Raw genomic sequence first — 18,399 nt, forward strand, 5'->3', positions numbered from 1 at the left:
TCTCAAGATAGTAGGAAATACACAGGGTTTAGTTTTAATGGTAAATCATATGTTTATAATGTATTACCTCAGGGATTGAAAACTTCAGTAGGAAGCTTCAGTAGAGCGATGGATTGTATTTTAGGCCATGAAGTGCGAGAGTTTTGCGTAAATTATTTGGATGATTTGGCGATTATAACTACTGGCTCTCTTCAACAACATCTAGAGCACATAGATATAGTTTTGGGGAAACTAGAAAAGGCAGGATTGACTTGTAATATTGAAAAATGTAATTTTTTATGTAAAGAAGTAAATATGCTCGGTTATATTATTTCTACTGAAGGTCTGAAAACCGATCCAGAAAAAATAAAGGCTATTCAAAATTTTCCAGTACCCAAAAAAATAAAACAGCTGAGAGCGTTTTTAGGCTTGTGTAATTTTTATCGGCGATTTATTCCAAATTACAGTAAATATATACAACCTTTATGTGAATTATTAAAAAAGAATGTGTCATGGAAATGGGGTAACACTCAACAACAGGCGTTTAACGAAATAAAGACTAAATTTATTAATGTGATAGAATTAAATCACCCGGATTTTAGTAGACAATTTTTCTTACAAACCGATAGTTCATCTATAGGTCTTGCTGGATTATTATACCAAATTGATAATAAAGGGGAAATTAAACTATTAGGTTTTCATAGCAAAGCTTTAAGGGGAGCTCAACTTAATTGGACAGTGACTGAACAAGAGTTTTATTCCGTAATTTGTTGTCTAGAGAAATTTGAAACTTATCTTAGAGGGTCAAAAGTAATTATTCAGACAGATCATAAAGCCTTGTTATTTGTGAAAAATTGGAGATTATATAATGCAAAAATTACTAGGTGGATTAATTATTTAGAGCAGTTTAATTATGAGTTTCAACATATTAAAGGGACGCACAATGTTGCAGCTGATGTTTTGTCTAGGTATCCACCTGAGGGAGATTTATTACAAGAAGAAAAGATCAAGCTCCCTGAAATTTTGTACATGGGTAATAATGTAAATAAAGATCTAATATCGAAGTTAAAAGACATATCTAATTTACAACACGAAGACTCTGAAATTAGTCAAATCATAAAGCGTTTAAATGAAATCACTGATCCAAGTAAGTTGACAAAAATAGAGCAACGTTGTATGTTTGAGAATAAAATCTTATATTTTATGCCAGATAATTTACAAAAAAGGGTAATTTATTTACCTGAAGTTTTAAGGATAGAGTTGATTCAACAAATACATAAAGAAATGGGACATCAAGGCATGTACAAAGTGATTAAGTATATAAGAGATCGATTTTATTGGAAGGGTATTACACCTTTAGTGAAACGAATTATTCGAGCCTGTCATGATTGTCAATTAGTAAAGAGTGATAATGTTAAACAAGTAGGACCTTGTCAATCTATAGTTACACAGAATATTGGTGACATGGTCATGGTAGATTTATATGGTCCTTTACCAACTGGTCAATTTGGTATGAATTACATATTAGTAGTACAGGATTCGTTTAGTAAGTTTGTTAAATTTTATGAATTAAGTAAAGCTACAGCTAGTTCAGTATTAGGGAAAATGCGTAAATTTTTCAGTATAATTAAACCGAAAGTTATTATGTCAGATAACGGATCCCAATTTTCTTCACGACTTTGGAAGGAAAATATGGCGGCTGATGGCATTAAAGTGATATATTCTACAGTTAGAAATCCACGTGCTAATATCGTTGAACGAGTAAATCGCGAAATAGGTCGGTTATTTAGGCAATATTGTAAATCAAATCATCGTGGATGGGTAGCGTTATTACCACGGTTAGAGGAATTATATAATAATACCTATCATAGTAGTACAGGATTTACTCCTTGTGAGATTTTGTATGGTCAATCAACAATTTTATCATGTGATAGTGAAGTTAAGAAAAGCATTACTTTAGATGTTGAGAAAATTAGAGAAAAGGTAAGAGAAAATTTAAGAAAAGCCAGTCAGGTACGTCAAATAAAGTTTAATCAACGTTATCGACTTGTACAGTTTCAGATAGGAGATTTGGTAAAGATTAGAAAATTAAATAAATCCGATGCTAGTAATAAAATAACAAAGAAATTTGAAGCATTGTATGAAGGACCATATATCATTTCTGCCATACCGTTTATTAATGTTTATGTGTTAACAGATCCGAGAACTGGGAACATTAGAGGAAAATTTAACACAATACACCTATCCAAATATTATCAGTTAGGGAACTCCCTTAGATGTGACTGATTCGGGTTCGGTATTATGTTTTAATGTAACATCAGTTTAATTAAATAATTTTATTGTTAGAGGTAGAATATTGCTATTGTTTTAATAATGTAACATCATAAGAAGTTCATCACTTTAAAAACATTATTTACTGATTAAGGTAGTTAATATGTTATTGTTTAGTTTTATGTAACTTTGTGTTTAAATTGTTTTATCATTATATAAATAATTTTGATTAATTGAATTAGTTATTACGGTAATAAGTAATTTTAGAATCAAGTACAATGTAATTTTAGAAATAAGTAAAATTTAATTACATATTTGTTATATGTTATATACAATTTTATTCTTTAGCGGGAAAAAAAAATGTAATTAGTAAATAAGATTGTAATAGGTTAAAAAAAAAAAAATTAACAAAAAAAAAAAATGTTAAAATGGGAGAACCAATTTGGGACCCATTATCCTAAGGAATCCCTTGCATTGTATAGAGAAGGAGGCAGAGGTGAAGCTCAAAGACAGTTAACAAAGCACAAGTCGAGGTGATTCTGTACATCCTAAAAAAAAATAATTAAAATCAAAGAATCAAAATACTTGCTTTCGAACTCTATTTTCATTAATTGTGCATTAACTGTCTTTGGAGGGGATGTGAGGCGGCTTCATTCTTCCCTTATTTTATTTTTTTTATATTGTAAACATTTTTTTTTTTCCTCTTAAAACGACAAAATTATATAATTTATACATTTTTTTTGTCTATATATCATTAAAAAAAAAAAAACTCATTTTTATAAGCCACATTTAGAGTAATTTGTTGTCGTTTGTGTGACACATTCTCGTATGATAACTTGATAATGATATTTTTTACAGTGAGTGACTAATTTCGTTTAGATAATATGCATTTGCATTTAGATTAATTTAATGAAAACTTAATTACTCAAACTAAAATTAAGACAATTAAATATCAATAACAACGATTTATTGGGTAATAAATAGGTTACATTCAAATAAAAATAATTAATGAATTTCAATATAAAATTATATAACACTGGATTTTGTTTAATAGTCAAATAATATTACAAACTGATTTTTTACAAATAATTTCTTTTTATGATTAAAAAAAAAAAACATTTCATTTTATGAATTTAGATGAAAAAGAAAATTCATTCACATGTTTATTATTAAATTGCTGGGCTCTCCATAGTTACAATTTATAGCAAGTAGATGTTGTTTAGTTTTTTTTTATTACAAGATGGTATAAATATATAAACTTTGCTATGTAGTATATTGCACTGTTATTTTCAAATAGGTATATATATATATATATATCACTATAGGTAATAGAGTTGAAAAAAAAATTGTTTTGTTGTAATAGATGTATTGATTGTATGTTTGCTAACAGTAAATTTTCATAAAAAAGATTACGCATTATTAATACTTCTTTTTAATTGTTTTTTTTTTTTTTGCGAAAGTATTGTTAATTTTTCAGGGATGTATGAAAAAAAAGAATGAAGACGAATAAATTCGATGAATGTTAACTACGAGTTAGTGCATGTTAGTAATTGCATGAAATATATTTCTTTATGCAGGGCTCTGAGAAAATAGCAAAACTAAATTCAAAACACTTTTTTGACATTCTGACCGGAACACTACACTATACAAGGGAGGTAACACGGTAGTTTGGAGTTAGGTTAGGCTCGCTAAAAAAAAAGAGCATACTTGCAGAGTTTAAACTGCTTCCGTGTTATCTCTATACTACACACAACACCAGAACTAGAACTCACACACCCATCATTAATGTGACGTCATAGTACTTTCTTCATATGGAAAAGCATAATGCGAAGTGAGCTTAGAACTTTTTAATGACAATATGTATTATGTAGCTCATTTCGAATCAGTTTAATGATTAGTTGTGCTTTTTTATTGGTCAGTACTATTTAGGAATTTTAATAATTATTATAAATAAATTTATTTATTTAGAGCTTCATTGTAGAAACGAAAGGTTAAGCATTAGTTTAATCTTTTATTTTAACGTCCCGTTAATGATGAACATGCGCCCGACTGAGAAAGGCTTTTTGGAAGATTTAAGTCTTGAGTTACGGTGTTGGAATTAAATCTTTTAAAGAAAATGTGTGGCATAGAATGCCCTAAAAACCCCTCGAGTGGCATAAAATGCTCCTTGGTAAAAGGTTCAATCTTGTCTTAAAAAGAGATACGTCAGTTCCTCTCTTGGTCGCTAAAATATAGACATAAAGTCGGAAACGTCGTATGTATCATTCGGATCGATAGAAGGTTAGGACAAATGTCCTACAAGCACAACTTCTATTTTCTTGTTGAGGCAAGCTGAACTGGTTGCGTTTTTTTAATTGTTTATTTCTAACATGTCTGAACTTAGAAACTTATTCTTTCAGAAATGTTCATTCTTTAGTTTGGTTTAAACACACACCACACACAGCCGCAACAAAAAAAAAAGGCACACACAGAAGGGAAGAATGTTAAAAGGGTTTTTATTACTAATTGAATTATTTTTGATTACGATTATTTTTACTTATTTTGTTTTGTTTCGAAAATTTACTTTCGCAAATATATAGTTAATATATTTAAGCTACAGCAAATTTTGGGAGGCGATTGTAACATGTCAGAGGCTCCCTTCCATGTTAACATTATATGTGAACATAGTATTGTTCTATTTTTAAGTAGGTTAAATTTCCAATATTGTGTCCCACGGTAATTTAAGTATTTATATTTCTTCTCATATCTCAAGTGGGCCATTTCGTCTGAAATTCTAGATATAGTTTTGAAGAGCCTAGTGATTAATAGTAAACCAATATATTAAGATACTTATTCATAAAATAATTTGAACTTTATTTCAATGTCATAAAGCTTTTATAGTTTAAAAATCTTTTAAAAATCAGTTTGGTTTCTTATGTTTCAAGTGCGTAGACTCGTATTTCGCACGTCATCGTAAAATTGAATGAATAATGTTTGTTTTGGTTAAAATATTCTATGCAAAATTGAACCATATTATAAAGAATTTAGAAAGGGGCGGAGTTCTACAATATGTGCTCATATAGAAAAACAAACGGTGGTTAGAATAAAAACTGTAGTGTCAATCCCATAGGCGTAAAGAAATAGTTTAAACCACACCCTAAAGTAGGTCAAATTGGACCTTATTTTAATTAGGAAATAAGGTGTAATTAGTGAGAGGATTGTACGAAATTATGAAATTCAGTATTGGTTATGGGGAAACCAATGACGTACAAGAAAGTGGGAAATAGCAGGGATGACGGGATCTAAGGTAGGGATCAATAGAGTCCCTTACGGGATCATTCTTCGTTGCCTTCCGCAAACCGTCGGACGTCGGTTCTCTAGCTAGGTCTATCTAGGTTACCTATATTGTGACCTAACCTGGACTTTGCTAGTTTCTCATGATGCTGGTAGAGTTTGGATTGGAGAATAATGTAGTGTAATTTGTTGTGGGGTTTTACTTGAATAATTTTAGAGAATTACATTTAAATTGTGTTAATTTTAGTGGGTTTAATTCCTTTTGTGTTGTTTATTGATTTGTGGTTCAGACAAGTGCTAGTATTTAATATTGTATTAGTAAAGTTTAAATTATAAATCAATAGACTTATTAATATTGTAAAGTTAGTATTGTTCAAAGTGGTTTTGTAATTTTTAGTGAATTTTAATTATTTATTGATTTGTGCTTAGACAAGCGCTAGTGTGTTATAATATACTAAGTGAAGTTTAAGTTATAAATCAATAGATTCTTAAAGATTGTAAAGTCTTGAGTTGTTTCCAGTGAAAATTAATTAGTTTGTGTTTTAATTGTGTTTAATATGTGTAGTGTTTGGCCTGGTTTATTTTAGTGATATTAAGCACTGAAATGAACTTGGTTGGAATACTCTATATATTAATTTTAATTTAGTTTAGTGAGTTGTTTCGTTCATACTTATGGGTTAGAGAGAACTAGTTCCGATCCAACATAGTGTTGGGGGGTTAGTAAGTTGTGCAGGTAACCTAACGGTGGCAACTACAGCGCAGATTACTAACTTGCGGTGTTTTTGATAAAACCCAGGTGGGGACCTGGCAGTTCCTGCATTTATTAAGACAGGGTCACCCCCTAGGATCTGGAAGATTTGGGTTGTCATCTAGACTTCTTAAAGAAGCCAGATTCTAGTCCAATTATCCCGTATCTATATACTTATATATTCACTTTTATATTACCCCTTTCCGGCCTTACTTCTGCTGTCCCAATCCACTGTGTGGAAGTATGGCTAGCACACGGAGAAATAGGATTTTTAGGTCTAAAACGAGGTGTCTCCACTCGTCTTAGTTAGCTATAGCATAGAAATTACTCATTGCACATCGAGTAATTACGCGAGTAAATTAAATGTGCATCCCGGGATGCTAGTTTTCAAATATATCGGTAGAATAGTTGGATAGATTAGCTGTTAGGTTAGGGTTTTTATTTATCAGGTCTAGGGCTTTTGTAGGATTGATTTAGATTTATAATTTTAATATATCAAAGCCATTAGATATTTACAGTAGGTAGCTAGGTTCCTTTCGATACATATATGGCTATTTTATTGCATTTGTTGTTCTTAATTATGGGTTTATTGGTTAAATTCAAAATAGCGGTAGCTAGGATGTAGTGTGGGGTTAGGGATTGTTAGGATTTTATTACATATATTTATTTATGACTTATTGACAAGCTTGACATATTGACTTATGACATGACTGTATATATTTTGACCTTTGCAACGCTACTGGTAGAAATATATTGTGGGAAAAACTAAAGTAAATAACCACAATATAATGTAGTATTGTAGAATCAATTTGCTTATAAAAGAAATATTTGTTTTGCCTGTCCCTTAGCAGTTTGTATGACGATTACATTCTGTTTTCTGCAGATTATCTGTGATTTTCACACTTGACCTTTAAAAATATAAGGTCATATATTATCATAAAACCTTATTTCAATGAGTGATTTATCCGGGCTCAGATCAAGGCAGATGCACGATCGTAGAATATTTTGGTCCGAAAGTGTGATTCAAATGACTACAATTAAAGTTTGGATAATATCATTTCATTGAATATTAAAATACGTATACTACAAAATTACAGTATTCTGGAGAATTTGAGTGGATCAAATACAGCTGCTCTGCTACCAGTATTTTGTTATGTTAAATTGTCCCTTTGATGTCCTCTCATTGTTGACGAAAAATGTCACAAAATAATGACATGGTCGAATGATGGAATAGGCCTGTCATTATTAAAAGATGTCCCTTCTGGACCACAATATAGTTCCTTCAGAACTGGGGCGGGGATTCTGACCTGCAACTGGATGATGATCACGGGTGTCGCGGAGGCGGAGCGATATCTATACCCCAAAAACAAAATATTGTGACATTTATTAGTATTTGTACTTTGACCAACTGACTATGACATTTGACAGACTTTACTTACTTTGATATAATTTATTGACAATTTAACTATGACATTCTACAGACTTATTTGATTTTGACATACTTACTATTGACTTATTGATTACATCTTATTACAGACTTAATCTGATTAAGTCAAACATTACTACAACCTGCAATGATATTTCTTATTACTCTGACATAATTCACGGTTTAATAATTATTTAACAATATTAGGATTTATAGGCGTATAATACATAACTCTTTCCTATTATGCGAAAAGGATTTCGGTTACTATTAACGGTTACGACGAAGGGTCCTACATAAACACTAAACGATCATTTGGCCAATCTACTGATCCAATTCAAGATATTAACTTATTTAAGTAGTATTTATTTAGGTCATTTGCATTATTTTATAATAACTAATAAAGGTAATTACGGTTCACAGTATTTTAAAGGTTTTTAGTTTTTTAGATTTTCTTATTGGAATTTTAGTATTTTAGGCAAGTCTAGGTTTAGCTAAGTAGGGGTAAGTTAGGGTTAGTTGAGGAGAGAGAGGTGGGAAGTGTTACAGTATGTCAGTTGCATCTGCCTCGCGTACTAGTTATCGTGTTAAATACCTGTGCCCTATCGGATGTACTACCTAGTGCATCTAGCCATTCCTGAATACCTAAACCTACATTAAGCCCCGACATATATAATATATATAATCCCTCTCGACCCCCTTAGAAGATTCTCAAGTACACTATTAAAAACAAAAATTCGCTCCCGATGCAAATTTTCAACCGTTTCTTCACCATAAATTGGGGATTATTACAAACTTTCAATGAAAGGCATTTTAACTCCCTTATCCGAATACATTTCTAAAAACGCTGATACACTTTCTTGTTTTCTATTATTGTGTCTTTTTACGACAGTTCAAATTCACTATTTAAAGAAATTTTCATTTCCGATGCAAACTTTCAACCCTTTTTTCACCAACTTAGGGACTGAATTTTCAAAAACGGTGATATCAGTTTTCGCTTATTTAAATATAATGCCTTATTACCAAGTTTCAAGTTCCTAGCTTGAATAAATTGGACCACATATAAACTTCTCACCCCGTTTTAACCCTTTTAGGGGATGAATTTTTTAAAACGATGAAATTAATTTTCTTGAATTCTAATACATAATATGCTGTTATACAAAGTTTTTAGTCCCACACTAAAAAAAAAGTAATTCGCTCGATACAAACTTTCAATCCCCTTTTCACCACCTTGGGGGATGAATTTTTAAAAACGATGAAATTACTTTTCTTGAATTCTAATAATATGCTGTTGTACAAAGTTTCAAGTTCCGAGCTCAAAATAAAACTTGAACCCCATACAAACTTTCATCCCCTTTATAACCCCCTTTAATTGAATTTCCAAAAACGTTTGATTGTAATCGGCTGTTATACCTTTATAAGAAGTTTCTAAGCATTTGAAATGGATTAAAACTTTCAACCCTTTTTTAACCCTTTTAGGGGATAGAATTTTAAAAACGCTGAAATTAGTTTTCTCTTTTTTAATAAAATACCTTTTAACGAAGTTTCAAGTTCCTAGCTTAAAATAAAATTTGAATCCCATACAAACTTTCCACTCCGTTTTAACCCTTCAAAATCGGTTCTTATTTCTTGTAACCTGGTGTGCAAATGTCAACTTTTTAGCATTTGTAGTTTCGGCTCTGCGTTGATGAGTCAGTCAGTCAGTCAGTCAGGACACGTAAATTTAACGCTGCTTTTTAGGGTTCCGTACCCGAAGGGTAAAAACGGGACCCTATTACTAAGACTTCGCTGTCCGTCTGTCTGTCTGTCACCAGGCTGTATCTCATGTACCGTGATAGCTAGACAGTTGAATTTTTCACAGATGATGTATTTCTGTTGCCGCTATAACAACAAACAGAATAAAATAAATATTTAAGTAGGGTCCCATACAACAAACGTGATTTTTTGACGATTTTTGCGTAATGGTACGGAACCCTTCGTGCGCGAGTCCGACTCGCACTTGGCCGGTTTTTTTTAAATCCTGTTGGCACCTCAGACAGTGGCGAGACACTCCTGACTTCGGGCAAACTCGGCTCCGTTCGGCTCAGCATTGCTCCGAGCAATTATTAGGGTTGGCACCATTTGACGTCCTTTTGCATGCACGACCACAGATAAGATAATGACTTGAATTTTGACAATCCTAAATAGCCGAAAGGGATAGTGCCATACATTAGAAAGGGATAGCGTGATTCGTCCCTGAATCGCTGTCAAAGTTCGGTTTTGTAGGAAGTGATGTCCATTATGTACGGTAGTACTATTATTTAGTTTGTATTTGTTGGTTGTCATTTTGTTTATAGGTGCATTCAAAACTGTTTAACCTATTGAACATATTGCTGGCTTTAACAGACGACCGCATCGGACCGCGAACTTGGTGCGTACCGGCGTACTTTCAATCGTGTGTCAGAGGGCCTACCGCGAACAACGTAGTTCGCAAATTTTACTCCTATTCGCGGTAGACCCGCCGTACGTTCGTTAATACCATACCGCCGGGCGCGGTGCAGTGCGATAGTCTGTTACGGCTTTATGACAGGTAGGGCAGTTTTATTATGTTTCTGAACGCACCCATAAAGCTCGACAACCAACAATGACAATCTTTTGTGACAGTGACACTATTTGTTATTATTGTTTGCATTGTTAAAATCTAAATACGCGATAATTCGAATGTTGTGGATCTATGTTATCGAATCAAAACCCTTGATTTAATATAATCTTCAATTTGCGGAACTCCAGTGTACCGTACCGACAGGACCGATATCATGTTTGACAGATAGGTTGGTAGGAGCAGTTTGTATGGGAAAACAAAATTGTTTGTTTTTACTATCTTTCCCTGAATTTTTCAATATTTTCTCACCGTTTAAACCTTCCGTGGACTTCTATAAATAATTCAATGCCAAAACTAACCAAATCGGTTCAGCCGTTTTCGAGTTTTAGCCAGACAAACAACAGCATTTCATTTTTATATATATAGATAAGCAAAAATAAGTATAGGAATCGAGTATATCTGTAACAAAAAGATATTATTTAATGAAGAAAACTTGTTATAAAAAAATAAGCATAAATTTAATTTATTAAAAATATACATATATATTGCTATATATAATCGAATAGTAGAGGGCTAAAAGTATATACCAAGATTTTGTTTATTATTTTTTCCTTAAATAATAAAAAATTAGACATCCTTTAAGTGGGGTTCCATTGCTATATTCAAGAATTTTGGGTTTCGCTCCACCCTACTGTACCTGTGTATTTTATTTCAATTGCAGTCGGGGACCTTGATGTATTGACATTTTCCCATTTAAATGGTCCCCGACTGCAATCGAAATAAAATACACAGGTACAGTCAGTCAGTCACGATCCTAAATGAGCATTAAACTTTTGCGTTTTCTGTTTATAACCTTCACTAAACACTCATATTCTAATTTACATTCATTAAGTTGAGTAACTAACACAACTAAAAATTATTTTTGTCTTTTCAGTTCGCTTTTTCGCAGTCGTGTTTTTTAATTTTTAATTAATTTATTATAGAATGCTATGGCGCCATGAATCTGGGATCTTCTTCGAAATAAGGATTAAATTGAAATGTTTAGCAAGCCATTCTCCTACAACAGGTCTAAGGTATTTCCACACGTCCGCCGGTATGTTATCTGGACCTACTGCTTTGTGGTTTTTTACTTTCATAAGGGCATTCAAAACCTCCTGCACACTTATTCTGTCGAGGGGTCCAGCAGTTGTTGGTATAGCACATAAGGGCTTGTTCGGAAATTCCTCGTTGAGAAGGCGCTGATAATATTGACACCACCGATGATTGATCTTACCGTTTTCGGTCAGTAAAATGCCGTTTTCGTCTGTGACATATTTGTTAATTTTGATGTCGAGACTTGCACCATGTCGATGTTTGGCGAGTTTAAATACTGCTTTATCGTTAGTGGCTTTCTCAAGTCTGGCGTAGAATCGATTTCTAGAGTCTGCTCTATTTTGTGCTACTATGCGTTTGGCCAGTTTCTTAGCGTTTTTGTATTCAATATGGTCGGTGTCTTGTCCTGTGCACTGCCATTGTTTGAAGAGCTCTCTTTTACGCCTCCGAGTCTCCTTCTTTCGGTGTTAAGTAAATGCCACTTAATTTTTGGGGTTCCGTTTGGAATAAATTTTATCGGTTTCGGAAGCCTTATACTGCTAACCAAAATTCTGTGTTGCGACGTAAGCGCTTCTCTAGGGATCACTTTACAGTCCTTAAAGGTTTTAAGCATGTTCCTATCAGCTAGAATAAAATCGATTTGAGATTTTTTATTTCCACTTTTTTATGTAATCAAATGTTGTATGCTTTTCTTGAAAAATGTATTAATTATTGCCAGATTATGTCTCATACAGAATCCTAAAATTAAATTTGTTCCCCCATCTTTATTAAGTATGCCATATCCAGACTCTCCCTGAATAGTCCTATACGCTGGGTTGCGGTTTCCCACATGGCCGTTGAGGTCGTCTCCGATGTACTTTACTTCTCCTGGGCCGATCGAGTTGAGCAGGTCATCAAAGTCTTCCCAGAACGCATCCTTTTCGGTATCTGTACATTCGGTTTGTACGCTGCGTACGCTGATATGACATTCAGGGGTGGTTGTCCGTCCATGGCCAATTTTACAGCTATGAGTCGGTCACTTCTTCTGTCTACTTTAATTGCATGCTGTTTCAGGTACGATTCCAGTACCAGCTGATATCCAAGTCCCAAATCCCGTGATTTTGAGCCTTTCCATTTTGTCTCTTGTAGGCAGTATATATTAAGTTTTCGCGCCTGCATTATTTTTGCTAGTTCTTGACTTCGTCCGGTAAGGGTGCCGAGATTCCAAGTGGTCAGCCTAATGTTTGACTGTAGGTATTTGGGTATGCGAATTCTTGTCATCCATTTCGTCGCTTACGGGGGACGCCCTAGCACTATCTTCTTGACTCGCATAATTCGCATCTCCATTTCCAGCGTCGCTTCTGGGGTACGCCGTAGCAGTAATCACTCTCTTTGTTTTGCCTTTATTCATATTACGAGGAGGAGTGGGTTGACTTTAAGTTTTACGGCCGGTTGTCACCTGACGCCAAGGCTGTATCTTACACTAAGGTGTGGGCGCTGTCGTTGACCGTTTTTGGTTCATCCGCCACCATCCCTTCTGAGCGCTCCAGCCTAAACACTCAGCACTGCATGGACCTCTACTTTAGTTACGCCAAAGAAGCTCTCTGCAGGGGTTGGGTATCGAAGTATCCATCTCCGGCCTGTTAGTCCGCGGAAGCTATTTAATTTCACTCCTACCCCCCAGATTCTTAGAGAAAGAACCTGGTGAGTGTTCCCCTATCCGCCACCTGGGAACGCGTTCTCTAGGGGTGAGGCTCCCCCGAGTAAATAAAATAAATTATATGTAAGTGCTTAATGGAATGAAAAAAAACTAAAATAAAATAATTATTTTAAAAAAAAGTCAACTTATACCGGTACCTATGTCAAAAATTCTTCTACCGTATAGTAACAGTTCTCTACCAAAAAAGCATTCAATTTATTTTTAAACAAGATTGTATTGTTTATTGTCTTAAGCTCAGCAGGTAACTTATTAAATAACAAGACCTCTGTAGATTGGTAACTAGCACAGTGCTTGGCCACTTTGAGTTTTGTGATGCTTTGTAGTGGCAAGTATTTCCGCCTTGTCGCAAGGCGTTTAACTCTTTGTTCCTGCGTTTCAATATCATCCATGTGCTTGATCAAGTCTGTAAGCACCACTAAAACATACAGACAGGGTATAGACAGAATTTTAAACTTGATAAAATATGGTCTGCAAAATGTCTGCAGAGGAATTTTAGCCATAATTTTAATTGCTCTTTTTTGCGCAACAAATGCAGCCTGGACATCATATTTATAACTATTACCCCAGAATGTTATACTATAGCGTAACTTGGATTCTAGTAAGGCGTAGTAGACCATTCTTAGTTGTACCAGCTCTAACTCGTCCCGAAGACTCCTAAGAACAAAGCACGCGGAACTAACAGAGCCCACAACTGCAGTTACTTCTGGCTTCCAATTTAATGTACTATCAGTGTAAACTCCCTGTACAGTCTTATCACTGTACATGCCTTTCGGAATCTAATTAGTTGCGCGTGCATGTAGTACATGCTATACGTGATTATAATCCGCATTAGAGTCGCACGTTCTTCACGTCTTGTCGAACAGCAACTCTAATGGCGGAAGCAAGATAATCAATGATATAAAAACTGCTGTACAGGCAAGAGAGATCTAGACGCATTCTACATCCCTGAGAAGGAGGGTCACTTAACTAACTTGTACTCTAAATACATCTACGTCGCTACTACAAGTGCTGTTTGTCGTGCTACTCAACACCACCCCACCTGAAGCTACTGCTACTAGTGTACCAGCTAACTGGCTGCTACATTAAATGGTCCTTCGAACCTCTCCGTGTCCTGCGGCTTCAACAAAAGGTATTTAGTGTTTTTGTTGCTCTATTGCGGTAGCGAATCGGTTTGCTGGCTTCCCACAAGCGGGTTCCACCAGTGAATTGAGAAGGCGCATATATCGTATTTGGGGTGCAAAAGCATTAGTTACCTGTGGACCAGGGACATCGGACTGAACCAGCGCAATTACAGTCGTCGGGGTACAACGAATCAAGCCACAACTTTAACTAACTACAACTTCTAGCAACTTTAACTAACTACAACTTCAAGAAACTACTACAACTACAAGCAACTAACTACAACTTCAAGCAACTAACTACAACTTCAAGCAACTAACTACAACTTCAAGAAGCTAACTACAACTTCAAGCGTCAACAAAACGTCAACTTATAACCAGCTACAAGGAACTTCAAGAATTTAGCTAAACTCAACTAACTTCAACTTTAAGCGTCTCAACTGAAGCTTCAACTTAAACTAACTACAAGCAGCTAACTTCAAGCGTATGAACTACTGTTTACTGCATCAACGAACTTTAACTGCAAGCATCTATCACTACAACTAAACTTCAAGCAATCAGCTAAAAAGTGAGCAAATCCTGCAACAAGTAGGTTATAGTGCAAGCAGCGGCAAGTAGCGTCGATCATCAGGTGGTTGTTTTCTACTGAAAACTATCTTAATTAACTTAATCATGAGCACTCTCGAGCAGCAAAAGGTCAGTTTTGAAAGCATAAAGACTTTGTGCACGAATTACAAGAAAGATGGCGCATCCAGGAAAGGTCACGAGTACCTAAATAAGAGACTGACAACACTGGCAGATTTGTGGGAAGATTTTAGGCACCGACATGAGTTACTGGAGCAGGAAATAGATGATAAAACAATCGAGTACTTCACGGGCGACATATACGGGAAAACTGAAGCTATGTATGAGTCAACCAAGAAGGATATTTTGGAACGATTGCTCTCTCATAGCCAGGAAAAAATCAAGGGGAATAAGGTCGACTTTAGCTTGACAGAAGTTGACGAAGAATGCCAGGATGACGAAGGCAAGCTTCGGGAGCTGCTTAATAAGCAGGAGTGCAACTTTAAAGCAATCGATAGAGCCATGTCTAAAGTAGACATCAACGAAATTTCCCAGAAGTGGGAGTTAGAGGATCATCTCAGTATCTTAAAGTCAAAATGGGAACCCATTGACAAGCACCACTGGGAGTTAGATGCCATCCTGAAAGGCTCTAACGAGCACTATTACAGTCTGTTCGTTAACATGGAGCACAAGTACGACGAGCTGAAAAGGAGACTGAATAGCAAGATCTGGTCGGTGGCTCATTATCAACATTCAGCCCCGAGAGTCCAGGTTCCTGAGTTCGCAGGGAACTATAGTCAATGGGTGTCATTTAAAGACCTTTTTCTGGAAACTATTCATAACAACCCTGCTATTAACAAAGCTCAGAAGATGCAGCATTTGAAAACTAAGCTAAGAGGCGAGGCCGAGAGATTGGTGCAGCACTTAACTATAAGCGCCGAGAATTACTCCTCCTGTTGGGAACTGTTGACCCAACGATATGATAACAAGCGTCTGCAATTTACTTCATATGTCAACGCCATGCTGAATCTATCTGTCATTCATAATCCGGATGCGCACAGTTTGAAAAAGATGCACGATGTAATATTGGAGTGTCTCAACGGGCTTGCTAATATCGGCGTTGAAATAAGCACATGGGATCCGATGATTGTGCATCTTATGTCGCTGAAACTTGACTCGTCGTCCTTCAATGATTATCTAAAGGAGCTTCAGAACCAGAGGGAATTGCCGGCTCTAGCCGATTTCTTATCTTTCTTGGAAAGCAGATTTATGGCATATGAAACTATGAAGAATCAGAAGAAAGAAGGAATTAACTATACATCTAACTACCAGAAACCAGCAATATCCAGTAAATCAGCTTACAACAAATCATGGCAAGTTAAAAAATCATTAAGCTATAAGCCGGAGTTGCCGAAAAGCTACCACACAACATATGGAAATTGTGCCTTATGCGAGGGAAGTCACATTTTAATGCAGTGTCCAAGATTTATTGACCTAGACCCGTTCCAGCGTAATGCAACTGTTGCAAGGTTGCGCGTCTGCAAAAATTGCTTATACAGTCACGGAAGCGATGAGTGTAAGTCGGTAAAAACGTGCAAGGAGTGCAATATGCATCACCATACGCTGTTGCATAATCCGACGAAAAGAAACGCGTCAGCTAACTACAATAGAGGTAATTCATTGGGTCAGCGGCCGGCGGCTTCAAGTTCACGCCCATCGTGCAATCATTTATCGGGGGACGGATCAGAGGCACTGCTAACTACGGTCCTGGTAAAGGTGCAGGCAATCGACGGAACTTACGTCATTCTTCGGGCCCTTTTAGATCAATGCAGTCAAGTTAATCTTATTAATGAAAACGCCGCTCAGTTACTTAAACTGCCGAGGAACAAGCTTGGCGGCATTATATCTGGAGTTGGAGGATCCAAGGATTGTAAAGGACGGGTGCGACTGAATTGCAAGTCTATCTATTCAGACTACGTCTTTGAAGCTAGAGCATTGGTTGTGAATAGGATAACTAATAGCTTGCCCAATTCTACGTTTGAAAGGAAGAGCTGGGCACACTTAAAAGATTTAAAACTCGCCGATCCTGATTACAATGTATCCCGCAAGATTGACTTACTGCTCGGATCAGGTGTCTACGCTAAGGTCATCCTAGACGGACTCCGTAGAGGTAATCAAGGGCCGCCTCTTGCGCAAGAGACTCAACTTGGGTGGATCTTGAGCGGAGATCTCGAAACATTGAATTGTCATGTAACCATCTTAAACTTAGAAGAAATAACTAAATTCTGGGAGACTGAGGACATTACACAGGATACCTCGGACGTTACTGTGGACGACCACTGCGAAACTTATTACAAGCAAACTGTGCAACGAGCGCCGGATGGGAGGTACATCGTCCGGGTGCCGTTTCACCCCAACTATGAGGAAAAGCTGGGGAATTCGAAAGCTGTTGCGATATCGCAATTTCTTCAGCTTGAAAAAAGGCTTCAGAAGAAAGCGAAGCTTGCGCAGATGTACAGAGACTTCATTAAAGAGTATGCTGACATGGGGCACATGAAGCTCTCAACTCCAGGCAAATTCCCTGAGTATTATCTACCTCATCATGGAGTACTCCGGGACAGTTCCACAACTAAGCTGGTGGTCTTCAATGCTTCCCAAAATACAACTAGCGGCTATAGCCTAAATAGTCTGCAGTACAAAGGTCCTAATCTTCAAAAGGACATTCAAGGTCTCATTATGAAATGGAGGACTTATAGATTTGCCTACACGGCAGACATAGCCAAGATGTACCGCTGTATATGGATAGCCGAAGAACAGCACTCCCTTCAAAAAATTATATGGCGTAACTCGCCTACTGAAAGGCTGAGAGAGTATGATTTATGTACAGTTTCTTACGGTACAAAGAGCGCGCCCTGGCTGGCGATCAGGACCTTGAAGCAATTGGCTATCGATGACGGTCACAAGTATCCCGCAGCAGCGAACGCATTGCTTAACGAATTCTACGTTGATGACTTGATTAGCGGACATCATTCGCTCGACGCAGCTAAGGAGCTTCAAACTGCACTTATTGACTTGCTGAGCGGAGGAGGGATGAATTTAAGGAAGTGGTCCGCGAACCATCCCATACTTTTGCAAAACTTAAGGGAAGATCAAGTTTCGACCTCCGAAGTCTTTGACTTTAAGAACGAGCAATCTACGAAAGCACTCGGGCTCTCGTGGAATCCCCATAGCGACACATTTACGTTTAGCTGGGACTTGGATGCAAGGAAAACTAAACTGTTAACTAAGCGAGTGCTGCTATCCGAAATTTCACGGTTATATGATCCTATAGGATTCTGGGCTCCGATAACGATCACAGCAAAACTGCTCTTTCAACAAGTCTGGTTGGAGCAGCTTTCCTGGGAGGAAGAGCTGCCGAAGGATCTTCAAGACAACTGGGCAAGATTTAAAACAGAGCTAACACAAATAAAAAGTATTAAACTACAACGATGGGTCGGTACGACAGAGAACGCGATACATTTATTCGGTTTCTGTGATGCAAGCGAAAAAGCTTATTCATGTGTAGTGTACACGAAAGCACTTAACGAACAAGGTGAGGCGATCATCACTCTAGTCGCGGCAAAAACAAGAGTCGCACCTTTGGCCAATAAG

This window comes from Cydia splendana, unplaced genomic scaffold (genome assembly GCF_910591565.1).
Source record: "Cydia splendana unplaced genomic scaffold, ilCydSple1.2 scaffold_46_ctg1, whole genome shotgun sequence".
Classification (NCBI taxonomy): Eukaryota; Metazoa; Arthropoda; class Insecta; order Lepidoptera; family Tortricidae; genus Cydia; species Cydia splendana.